We start from the raw sequence: 10,443 nt of genomic DNA, 5'->3' as shown, positions 1-10,443 counted from the left end.
GCAACATGATAAATCATTTGATTATGATACAAGTATATAAGGCATAGCTTGAATATTATGAATATTAGATATATTAAGAATAGAGCAGGGATACAAACCCCTTTATTTGGCTGGATTGTTTCTTCCACAAATAATTTTTCCCAAGATTTGGTTATATTTAAGAAACATGTCCAGAAATTTATTACTTCTATCAACTGACAATCTGTTATGGCTTTGACCCAGTTAAGCACTGGCTATGAATAGCAGCCCTGGACTTTGTTCTGTTTCCCGAAAAATTCTTAAAGAGGAATCAAAGAGCCTGAGATCCTCATGTGGTAAAAAGAGAAGGATAGACCCACTAAATGTTTCTCAAGGAAGATTCTGTCTAAATTTAGAAAAATTTAAGCAATTAGATGGGAAGAGAGCATCTCCCTCTGCAGGACTTCCTATCCAGAGACACCTCTCTGGTTTCTCACAGAAATCACAAGTGCTTCTTTCAGAAAAGCTTTTTAGATACCTAGAGAGTGAGTAAAAGTTGGGTCCCCAGTTTCAGTAATTTCCTATCTCAGTAATTTCAGTGATTAGAATCAAGCCTCTAGAGAGGAACTTAATGGATTTCAGACCACTTGTGTTTGAATGCTCTGCTAGGTTAGTGACCACAAGAGAAAGCATGAGCTGATGATTGAAAAGTGTAAAAGTGAAGTGTCACCTTAGGTAAGTTCTGTTTCTGGCTCTAGTCTGTTCTGTGCTTTATACAAATCACAATATTATCCTTATTTTATGTAAGAAGTAAAAATCATTATCAGCTTTTGGAAAAATATTGAACAATGGAAACAGCAGCTGTTGTTATTATGACACACATCTGGCCAAATTTTGAGGAGCCATAAAATAGGAAGTAGCAGATAGTTCAGGCTGACAGACTCCACAGTGAAAAGTAGTGTCATAAATGCAAAATGCAATGCCTAAGCTTTAGAAGGTTAGATTGCCAATAATTAACCTTACTTCTCTTTTTCATATGTATGAAAGAAAGATCAAAGACGTCTAATAAACCATCAGGACTTGCTTTTGCTTAAAATCCAGAGAAATAAGGGGCGCTTTCTCTGAAGAGCTTTGTTCTTAAAGCACCATTGAAATTGAAGGGGTTATTTTAGTTCAGCACAGCCCACCCATACATTTTATTTCAATATAAGTATTTTCAGTTTTACCACAAAAGCTACAAATGGAGTCTTATCAAAAAACTTTCTGGTGATAGAGGGTTGTATATCAGAAGAATGCAAATTAATGTTGAAAGAGAAGTAAGCAGCCTGGATAATTTTCTTTTATTTATATTAGTTGGAAGTGGAAATTAGAGAAAGAGATAAATATATGGTTTGTTCATGTTTTTTTTCCAGCAGTGTATACCTGAAAGTCAATTCATTACCTGCACCATACTTCTTTGTACGTGCATCAGCTCTTCTCCATCTCAGTTACCAGAACATCAAAGGCCTGCCTGGACAAGTGACACAAACCAATAATTAAACTCCGTCCAGCCAGCAACAGAATTACATTCTGCAACACCTTTTGTAAGGTTGTCGAGCATTTCTGGAAATATTTCTTGCCATCTCAAGGAGCAGAGTGCTCCTTGCGGCCCCGCAGTGCGCCGTCCCGCCAGCAGAAGGCTCCCTATCCCACCGAGTGCGGCGGGAGCATCATTCCCGAGCGGCGCGGCCGGGCTGCGCAGGGCAAGGAGCGGGGGACGAGCAGGGACACGGATGAGGCTGCAGCCCACACACGGGGAGCAGAACGAGGGATCCCCGCCGGACCCTCTATGGCTCCCGCGCTCGCCTATCCAGTGCCCATTATCCGCTGATTGTTTGCTTTTGTTTTAACGCTGAAGGCAAATGGGTCTAGCATACTGCCTCCTTCTACTTTTGCCTTTTAAATGAATTCTCGGTTACTCGGTGTGCAAATATTTGCATGCGTCTCCCGGTTGACAGGCTCGTATCACTTTCATCTGCACATGTGGTATGCCCAAAGTATGATGTATGCGTGGATGGGAACTTCAGTGCCATCTTCAATACGGCTGATTATCCTAAAATCCGTCCTGCTTGATATTTGTATGTTTTATTAACAGCTGAAGTACAGAGGGCTGAATCAATCTCTGTGCCAAAAGCTAACTTAGCCTCAGATCACTGAATATGAAATTCAGTCGTAGATTTCTTCTGCCTTTCCTCTGCACTGCAAGTGAGAAAGTCACAGCAGCCTTGAGGATTTCCCTGCTCGCCAGGGCTACACAGGACCTTCCAGCAATCCTCAGAGCTGTGACCTGCAGCAGCACAGAGAATGTCTGTCCATACACTCCCATGACCCACAAGCCGCCCCCTCCCTCTGCGGAAGCGCAATGGTGACCACTTCAAATCTACTCTAGCTAAAAAATGCCTTTACACTGAAAAACACTTCAGTGAGTTACTTATGGCAGCTTCACAGCTCATTTACTTAAAGGAATCATGAGCCACAGATGAATCAGGCTCAAATAAAACGATTTGCAAAAGGCCACACAGTAAGCAGCAGGGAGGATGTGAGACAGGGACTAAGAGCATGCTCTATTGTGCTTGGTTTTGCCAGTGCAAAAATCCAATGCCAGCGTGCAAAATGCACCATTTTCTCTGCTCCAAATCTTGACAAAGAGATAAACAAAAGTAGTTTCTCTTATGTGATACAGCTGCCTAGCAAACCGACCTTCATGTCTGACTTCAGAACTTTATGAAAGACTGTAACTTCCTTTTGCAGTCAAAATTATAAAGGATCTTTTAAAGAAAACTTTCTAGCTACACTATTCTTTCTTCTTGGGAGGAAACTTAAATGTAGTGGAGACTTTGAAGTGAGCCTTGGGTTTGCTACAATGGACTAACCTGATTAGAAATCATGCAAACTCTTGCTGCTCTTTAGCTGCATTCCCCCACAGGCTGTATTACAGCTCTCTAACCAGTCCCACAGCATTGAATGATGTCATGGGATCTGCAGCTCAGCGAGATGAAAGGGATAAAGCGGAACCCGCTGGCACTGGGGAAAGCTTCCAGCACACAATCCACAACACAGCTTGGGAACTCAAAAGCTACAGATCCAGCCACTCAACCCCAAGCATTTCAGAATCGTGTGCATTCTCCCAGCACAAGCAAGGACAGGGGGAAAAGAGCCAGCGCAGAGCACTGAAAGGCAGAATTTGAGTGCAGCTACCTGCTGGAAAAGGAGCTCTTTTTCCTCGCCAAAGCACTGCCTTTGATGTACGGCAACTGATCACTGATCAGATTACAGGCATTTGGTCTCAGTGCTCGTCTGCCTTTGATCTGCATGGTTAATTTTATTTTCCCGGATTTGGAGTTTCGTCTGGGCTTGTGCTGACATACTTTTTTTTTTTTCTTTTCTTTTTCTTTTTCTTTCTTTCTTTTTTTTTTTTTTTTTAAGGAGGCAAAAGCATTTAATTCAGAAGCTCCGGCGGTGTGAAATTAAGCTGCAGAAACTCTGGCACTGGAAAACTTCATCAGATAACAGGTACTGAATTTTGGGGTTGTTTCTCAGTTTTGTGTTGCAAGAATTTAAGGAATTAAAAAGTTCGCATAACCAATAATACTACACATCATTGTGTGTACAAAGTTCAAAAGATTGTTTGTAATTTATGCAGCATTTTGTTTGCAGCTCTCGGGCAGAATTATATAGAGAACAGACTATCTAGAATAATAGATTGAAAAACTGAAGCAAACCCACTATTTTTCAATGTTTTGGGGGTACATAAGATTTTGGGTTACACTGCTCATTCATACCATCTATAGTTTTGTAAATTTGTATTTGAATTCACGTATTACATGACTCAGGGGAGTAGTTATTCTCTAAGGAAAGACCAACCATATCTCCTACACACTGTAATACTTTGTTTGCTCTCAGTGCATTTATTAAACTGTGTCTTCTTCAGACAACACTTTAAAGCCTAATAGTTCCATACTTGAGATGAAAAAAAGTCTCCACTTCCACAAGTTTTTAGAACTAACTTTATAAGCATAACATCCTTATCCACAAAAGGAAATGGTTTCATTTTAAGATTGAAGGGATTATAGTTCAGCTGTCCCATATGAAATATTGAAAATAAAAGTAATCTTCTGACCTGATGATAGAAGTTTCCTCTAAGGCATTTTAATAAATATATTAAAGAAGTCTTAGAGTTGTCTAGAGCCAACAGCTAGTTTTGCTGAATTTCATAGAAGTTTTGCTGCATTTCAGTGGTGCAATTTCCACTCACAGTGTTTTTTACTCTGTTCCTCAAACTCTTATTTATGAAAAGTATTGTGTTGAAGAAATTTTGAGACATCTACTCCAGAAATTCATTCTAAGGGAACAATCTTTTGAAGGTATAGGATTATTCACACATTTGCAGTTTTAAAGGGCCAGATCTTTGTGTGAGTTTGGGCCAAATCCATGAGTGTTCTGTGCCTGCAGCTAGAGTCAGACTGTTAAAATAAGACTCAAACTCCTTCTGTAGTATTTAAATATAATTTAGATTTTCAGAAGAACTTAGAACCCATAATTGGGACCAGACTTGCAAACATTCCAGACACTGAGGTCTTTGAAGATCTAGTCTTAATGGTGGCTAGTAATACTGACTTATATAGTCTTAGGTCTAAATTTAGGTGTATATAAATTTTAAATACATTTATTAACAAATTGCAACTAAAAGTCTGTCAAGCATCACTTGAACACTATTCTTTAAGATGTCTACCAGTCCACAGGACCTTGAATATATTCATACTTCAGTATGCACCATTGCAACATGCAAACCCAAATTTTAACAGTATGCTTGCCTCTGAGGAAGATCAAGTTATCAACACTTCCAGATAAATGTAGATACCTTTCATTAGTCAGTCTGCAAAGTTTGTTTCTTCTAATTAAAACAGTATTTGTATATATAAAACTTCAATTTACTGAATATCAAGAGATAATATACCAGACACAGATTAACTAGGCCTGACTTGGAATCACTTAGTTTTCCATGCCATCAATTAATTCATATTCTTACTTAACAAGTCAATTATATTATAAGGAAAGTAATTAGCACTGTATGAATAATATGTGTATAGCTGTCAAGAAAGAATATAATTTCAGGCATAGCCAAAGCAAAATGTGGTATTTCTCCCTAAGTCACAATGATGTGCTAAAATATGTTCCTGTAACGCTGAAAAGATGGCTTTATTTATTAATTCTATGCTTTGCTGATGAGCTTCTCTGCCTTTCCAGTCCCCTCTTGCTTGTTGCTTGTTTTCCAATTTGTACATTTATTTTCTGAGGAAAATTGTTCCTAAACTTTATCTCTGCTTGATGTAAAGCAGAAAGGGAAGCAAATTTTAAAAAATAAAGCAAGGAGTCTTTTTCCTCAGAAGTCAAAATAGCTGTGCAAGTCTAACACAATTAAACTATCACTACAAGGGTCTGACCTATCACACAAATGGGTGAAGTTGCACACAGGAGAAACACTGGTTAATCAGATAGATTACACTGTTGAGTAGCATTTGTATAGATAATTATTTGCAACATTTAGGCCCTGAAAATGCATGTAAGAAACAAAGTTTTTTTAAATTTTCTAAGAAGCCCCTAGGATTTTAGGTAATCCCCCAGATATTTAAACAAAGATGGGCGTCAACCCAATTAAGCTGAAAAATATCTTTGCTCGTCTGTATGTAAGTGAGGCTGAAATGAAAGCACACTTGAACACACTCAAGCATGGTGGGAAGAGGATTTTCAGCAAATTTTGTTGTTTTAAATAGCAGTTCTCTGACAGTTTAGCCTGTCATTGATCTGACTTTTAAAGATTAAATAGTAATAATTCTTGGCACTAGTAACTTTGCTTTTACTAAGAGCTGTATAAACATTAATTAATCCTCAGGCTTAAGCCTTCAGAAACAAAAAGTTCACAATGCTTTTTCAAGCAGATCTGACTAGGAAACTCCCAAGTGTATGATTTATTTATTAAAATAGCTTGAGCAATTTCTGATTATAAATAGAGCCATTTTCAAACAGTGTGTCTTAGATAACATCATAAACATATTTTAAGGTTTGTAATAGTTAAGATTATCAAAAGACATTGCACAGTTATACTGACATCAGCTTCCAACAGCTGTCATAACAAGAGTAGATCTATCTCACAGTTGACTGGGGGAACTGTGTTAGCATTTGAGATATGGAGATAACAACTTCCTATTGCTGTACAATTTCTGCTTCCACATCAGATATGTCACGAAACTTAGTCTTATCAAAGGGGTCAGCTGAAACTGCTTTCCAAGTATTTCTTTTTTACATTCTCTGTTGTAGTGAGAATCTCTGTACTAGTTCTAGCAATTCACTTCTTCAATTTCCTGAGAAGCATCATGATTCAAAACAGTGTAAACTCTATGATTCTCAATACCTTTCAATGATGAATGGAACTAACTCATCCTTTTTACATTCAGAGGAAAGATTTTACATGCTACAACAAGGACTTAAATGTTTAAGTTTCAGTGTTACAGACAGCACATTGCTCTGAGTTCATTAGCATAGTAACCCACTGTCTGATGAAAGTCTTAATGTTTCTTTATATGGTAATCCTGAGTGTTTAGTCAACACTTCAAGAACTCTGAGATATTTTACTACCTTTGTCTAACTATACTGCTTTAAAACGAGTATCTGAAACATACATGATGATTCTACTAAGAAGAACTCACGCAACAGTTTCACTGGTGGCTCCAGAAAACAGATAACGCACAAAAGATTGTCTGTAAATAGTGAGACTGTGTGCAATGCTCAGTGCTGTGCAGCAGCTGCTATTCACAACAGATGCGCTGCTGTTGCGCCGCAGCATGCCATTCCTCACTGAAATTCCAGCCTCTTGCAGAGCTCCTCCTGGCAAGGGTCCTGAAGCAAAGCTCTTCTTTGAAGGCCCTTCAGAAGAGAATTACATGAAAACCCCTGTACATTCAGAGTTGTTTGGGTTTTATAATTGGAAACAACTAGTTTTGCAGCAATCATTTCTCTCTTTGCATACAACTTGCTGGATTTCAATAAGCACTCCTTGTTTTTAGAGAAGCCCTTTGGCTGGTGATCTTCAAACATTTTTGTGAGGAGATCCAAAAATTCTGTTTATTTGAAAATGCTTTACCTCCCAGTATGATAGTTTGTTCATTTTTTCAGAGTCTAACCTTGTTCCTTGTGTGTCTATAAGTTGTCTAGACTATAAGTGGATCATTAACTTTTTCATTAGAAGTAAAACTAATAACCTGAAATTCCTGCAGCAGCAGTACTTTTACCAAGATCTCCAAGAGTAGTTTCACCAATGTTGGAGAATCACTAACTTCATAAAAGCTCCTAATTTGTGTCACAGTAAGTGGCAGTAACATCCAACCTAGCGACTATGAAAAATTTACTATCCGTGAAGGGCTGGATTTCTCCATTTCTCCATGGATACTTGCATTTGGTATTGGCACTATGCTTACAGCTGGGTAACTTATTACCTAGAGAATGGATAAAATATTTCAGGCTCTGAGCTAGCAGGAAGAAAAAGCTACTCAAGAAAGGAGAATTTGCAGTGTGTTGTCAGAAAGCCTCTGTCATGCTTTTTGGGCAGGAGAGGTGGAAAGAGCTTTGCTCAATTACAAGGACTCATTGTACACTCACCTTAACAATGGCCAAGAGCCAGTACCTTTAGAACAGCCCAGCAGCCACAAGCCTGAGCTCCCTCTGAGGGGCATCAGCAATGCCAAGGCTGCAGTCCCAACACCAGGCAGCATCTGGAAGCAGAGGTGGGCACAGGAGTGCCCTGCTATCCTGTCCTCCTGGTGGGATAAAAGGGACACCACCCCCTCACTTGTGATTCACTCTGGCTTCACACCAGTGGTAGGAGGCACACACCCCTGCTCACATCCTCCCAGTGAGGACGCACGGCACCATCCATCCATCCATCCATCCATCCATCCATCCATCCATCCATCCATCCATCCATCCATCCATCCATCCATCCATCCATCCATCCATCCATCCATCCATCCATCCATCCATCCATCCATCCATCCATCCATCCATCCATCCATCCATCCATCCATCCATCCATCCATCCATCCATCCATCCATCCATCCATCCATCCATCCATCCATCCATCCATCCCATTGGCTGCCCGCGCTCAGCTGACGGGCCGGGGCGGGGCGGGCGCGGCGTTGCCGGGGTGACGGGGCGCCCGCCGAGGGCAGGCGGCGGCGGCGGCGCTGCGGGACGGGCGCTCCTGGGCCGGCCGTGGCAGGTGGGTGCGTGCGGCAGCCGGGCCGCGGAGCGGGGCGGCCGCGGGGGAGGCGGCGGCTCTGCCGGGGCACCGCGGGCTGGCCGGGCACCGCCGCCCCGAGGCCGCCCCGCCTGGCACCGAGCCGCGCCGCCCGCCCCTGGGGCCCGCGGCGAGCTCGGTGAGGGCAGCGAGCTCCGCGGAGAGCGCAGGCTGAGGGGCGGCGGGGCCGCGGGGAGGGCTCGGCCGGGCCCCTGCATCCCCGCGGCCGCTCCGGCTCCGCCGCTCCGAGCCGCCCCCGCGGTGGGTACGCGGAGCTCGGCGCAGCCACGGAGCCGCGGCTGGTGGTGGGTTCTGCCGGCCTCAACAGCCCCGGAGTGGCTGCTCCACACCCCGGAGTGCGGCGAACAAAAAGCCCTTAAAAGCCGGGCTTTCATGTTCACAAGCGCTTCTCGTGTCTGCTGCATTAATAAGCTGCTGTTTGCTTCAAACAATATTAGAGCTGGAGTTGGAGGAATAGGAGCTCCCTACTTTTTTCTTTTGGCTGGTAAGAGATTTAAAAGCTCCAATTACAGTTCGATTTATTGAAAAGGTTTTGATTGTTTGACTTCCTTTCCTGTCCCTATTTAATCTGACCTTGGACCGAAAGCTTTACCTGATATTTGTGAAAAGTCTAAATACTTATTTACCACCTTTATATTTACAACTACTTTAGAAGGATGCTTTTATCAAGTTTATAAAGTGGTCCAGTAGCATTTAATATGAGTAATGGCAAATTGATTCAATCTGTAGGCAGGTTTCTTAACTACTGCATAATCTCTTTCAAGCACACCTTCACCATCAGGTGTAAAGCGAGTTACTTAGGTGTGTTACCTGGAGCTTGTTACCGTATGAGAAGAGGGTTGGGTTTTTGGAGTGGGTTTTTCTGTTGTTGTTTTTGGTTGGTTGGTTTGTTGGTTTTTTGTTGTTGTTGTTTCTTTTAGACCTAGAAGTAAGCTTCTTTATTAGTTTACTAGTAAGATGCTTAAAATGTCAGTTAAGGAGGCAATAAGTCACTTTTTCTCACTTTCAACAACTTGTAACCCTAGTAAAAGAAAATAGTGTGAATGAAAGTAACTCATGTCTGTGGTTTTTAAGACATTGCATGCCATCCAAAACTGCTCAAGGCTGACTGGATAAATGTAGCATATTGGTATTGCACCATTGCAAGGTATATTAACCAGCCCAATGCTTTATAATTCATGATCCCTAAAAATGACTTTGAAAAAGAACTATTAGTACGTTTTGGTGTAAGTAGGAATATAATACTGGCATTCTCAGTGTATTACTTATTCACGTATCTGAGTACAAAAGCAAAAATTCATCTTGACACTGAGCTTTCATCTAGCAAACCAGTGTCTCCTAGAACTTGAGATGGGTGAGATGTATTAAACAGAAGAAGCAACATTTTTTTCACCAGAGTTTTGATGTTGTGTGAGTAGGCTCATCAGCTTTGGTGAGAGTGGGAGTTCTTGTGTGAATCACAGGCTCTGATCCTCTAAAATGCTTTGTTTATGTGTAGGAAAAATGTTGCCACATTGCACCTTTGTTACACTATTTGACTCTAATATCTAATTAATGATAAGCTGGATATGTTGAAGAACACAAACGATAAACTGCTTTATCACCATCATTCCTGTAAAGACAAGTACTTCAATTAACATAACTTGAAGTGTGTGGTACTCAGAAGCAGCACAAATATTTCCTGGCTGTGTCTTGTGACCTTGTCTTCTTCTCATCTCCCTCAGCCCCTAAAATACGTCTAAGTGTTTTCAATCATCAGCAAGGTTCTAACTAACTTTAATCTGCTACCTCTGTCTTTACAAAATTAGAAATAAATCCATAGCGGCCTAATGTCGTACGTTTCATGGTGGCAGGATTGTAAATTACAGATCTTTTCAACGTGATATTTAATGTGATGAATGTGCTCTAACTGACCATTTCTTGGAAAAGTTGGAGCAAATGTGATCAGACAAGACCTCATTTACTGCATAAAGTGGAAGACTACAAGGGTTGTGGGCAGGGTGTAAGGGGAAGGTGTCCTAGACCTGTGAGACAGAAATAACAATGTGCAGCTCTGTAGTGGAAGTTCTTGTCCCTAACTTGCTCCCTTGCTTTGTCTTTGTCATTGCAGCAGCATAAGTACTTTCCCTTC

At 41.2% G+C, this 10,443-nt stretch overlaps 1 protein-coding gene across 3 annotated transcripts in view; it reads left to right on the top strand.

Annotated features, from left to right (window-relative positions):
- The first annotated feature begins 3,037 nt into the window (after positions 1 to 3,037).
- Positions 3,038 to 10,443, top strand: part of TNFRSF19 (TNF receptor superfamily member 19) — a 57,048-nt gene continuing 49,642 nt past the window's right edge. Inside the window, exons 1-2 of one of the 3 annotated variants that reach the window (XM_036404099.2) lie at positions 3,038 to 3,242; positions 3,424 to 3,510. The gene's annotated coding sequence lies outside the window, so the exon portion shown is untranslated. Of the gene's footprint in view, positions 3,243 to 3,423; positions 3,511 to 8,198; positions 8,274 to 8,632; positions 8,797 to 10,443 lie in introns of those variants that run through there. The other 2 variants (XM_036404100.2, XM_054518585.1) reach the window with 2 other exon arrangements.

Source organism: Molothrus ater, chromosome 2 (assembly GCF_012460135.2).
Source record: "Molothrus ater isolate BHLD 08-10-18 breed brown headed cowbird chromosome 2, BPBGC_Mater_1.1, whole genome shotgun sequence".
NCBI lineage: Eukaryota > Metazoa > Chordata > Aves > Passeriformes > Icteridae > Molothrus > Molothrus ater.
This window is presented reverse-complemented; position numbering and strand designations above follow the sequence as displayed.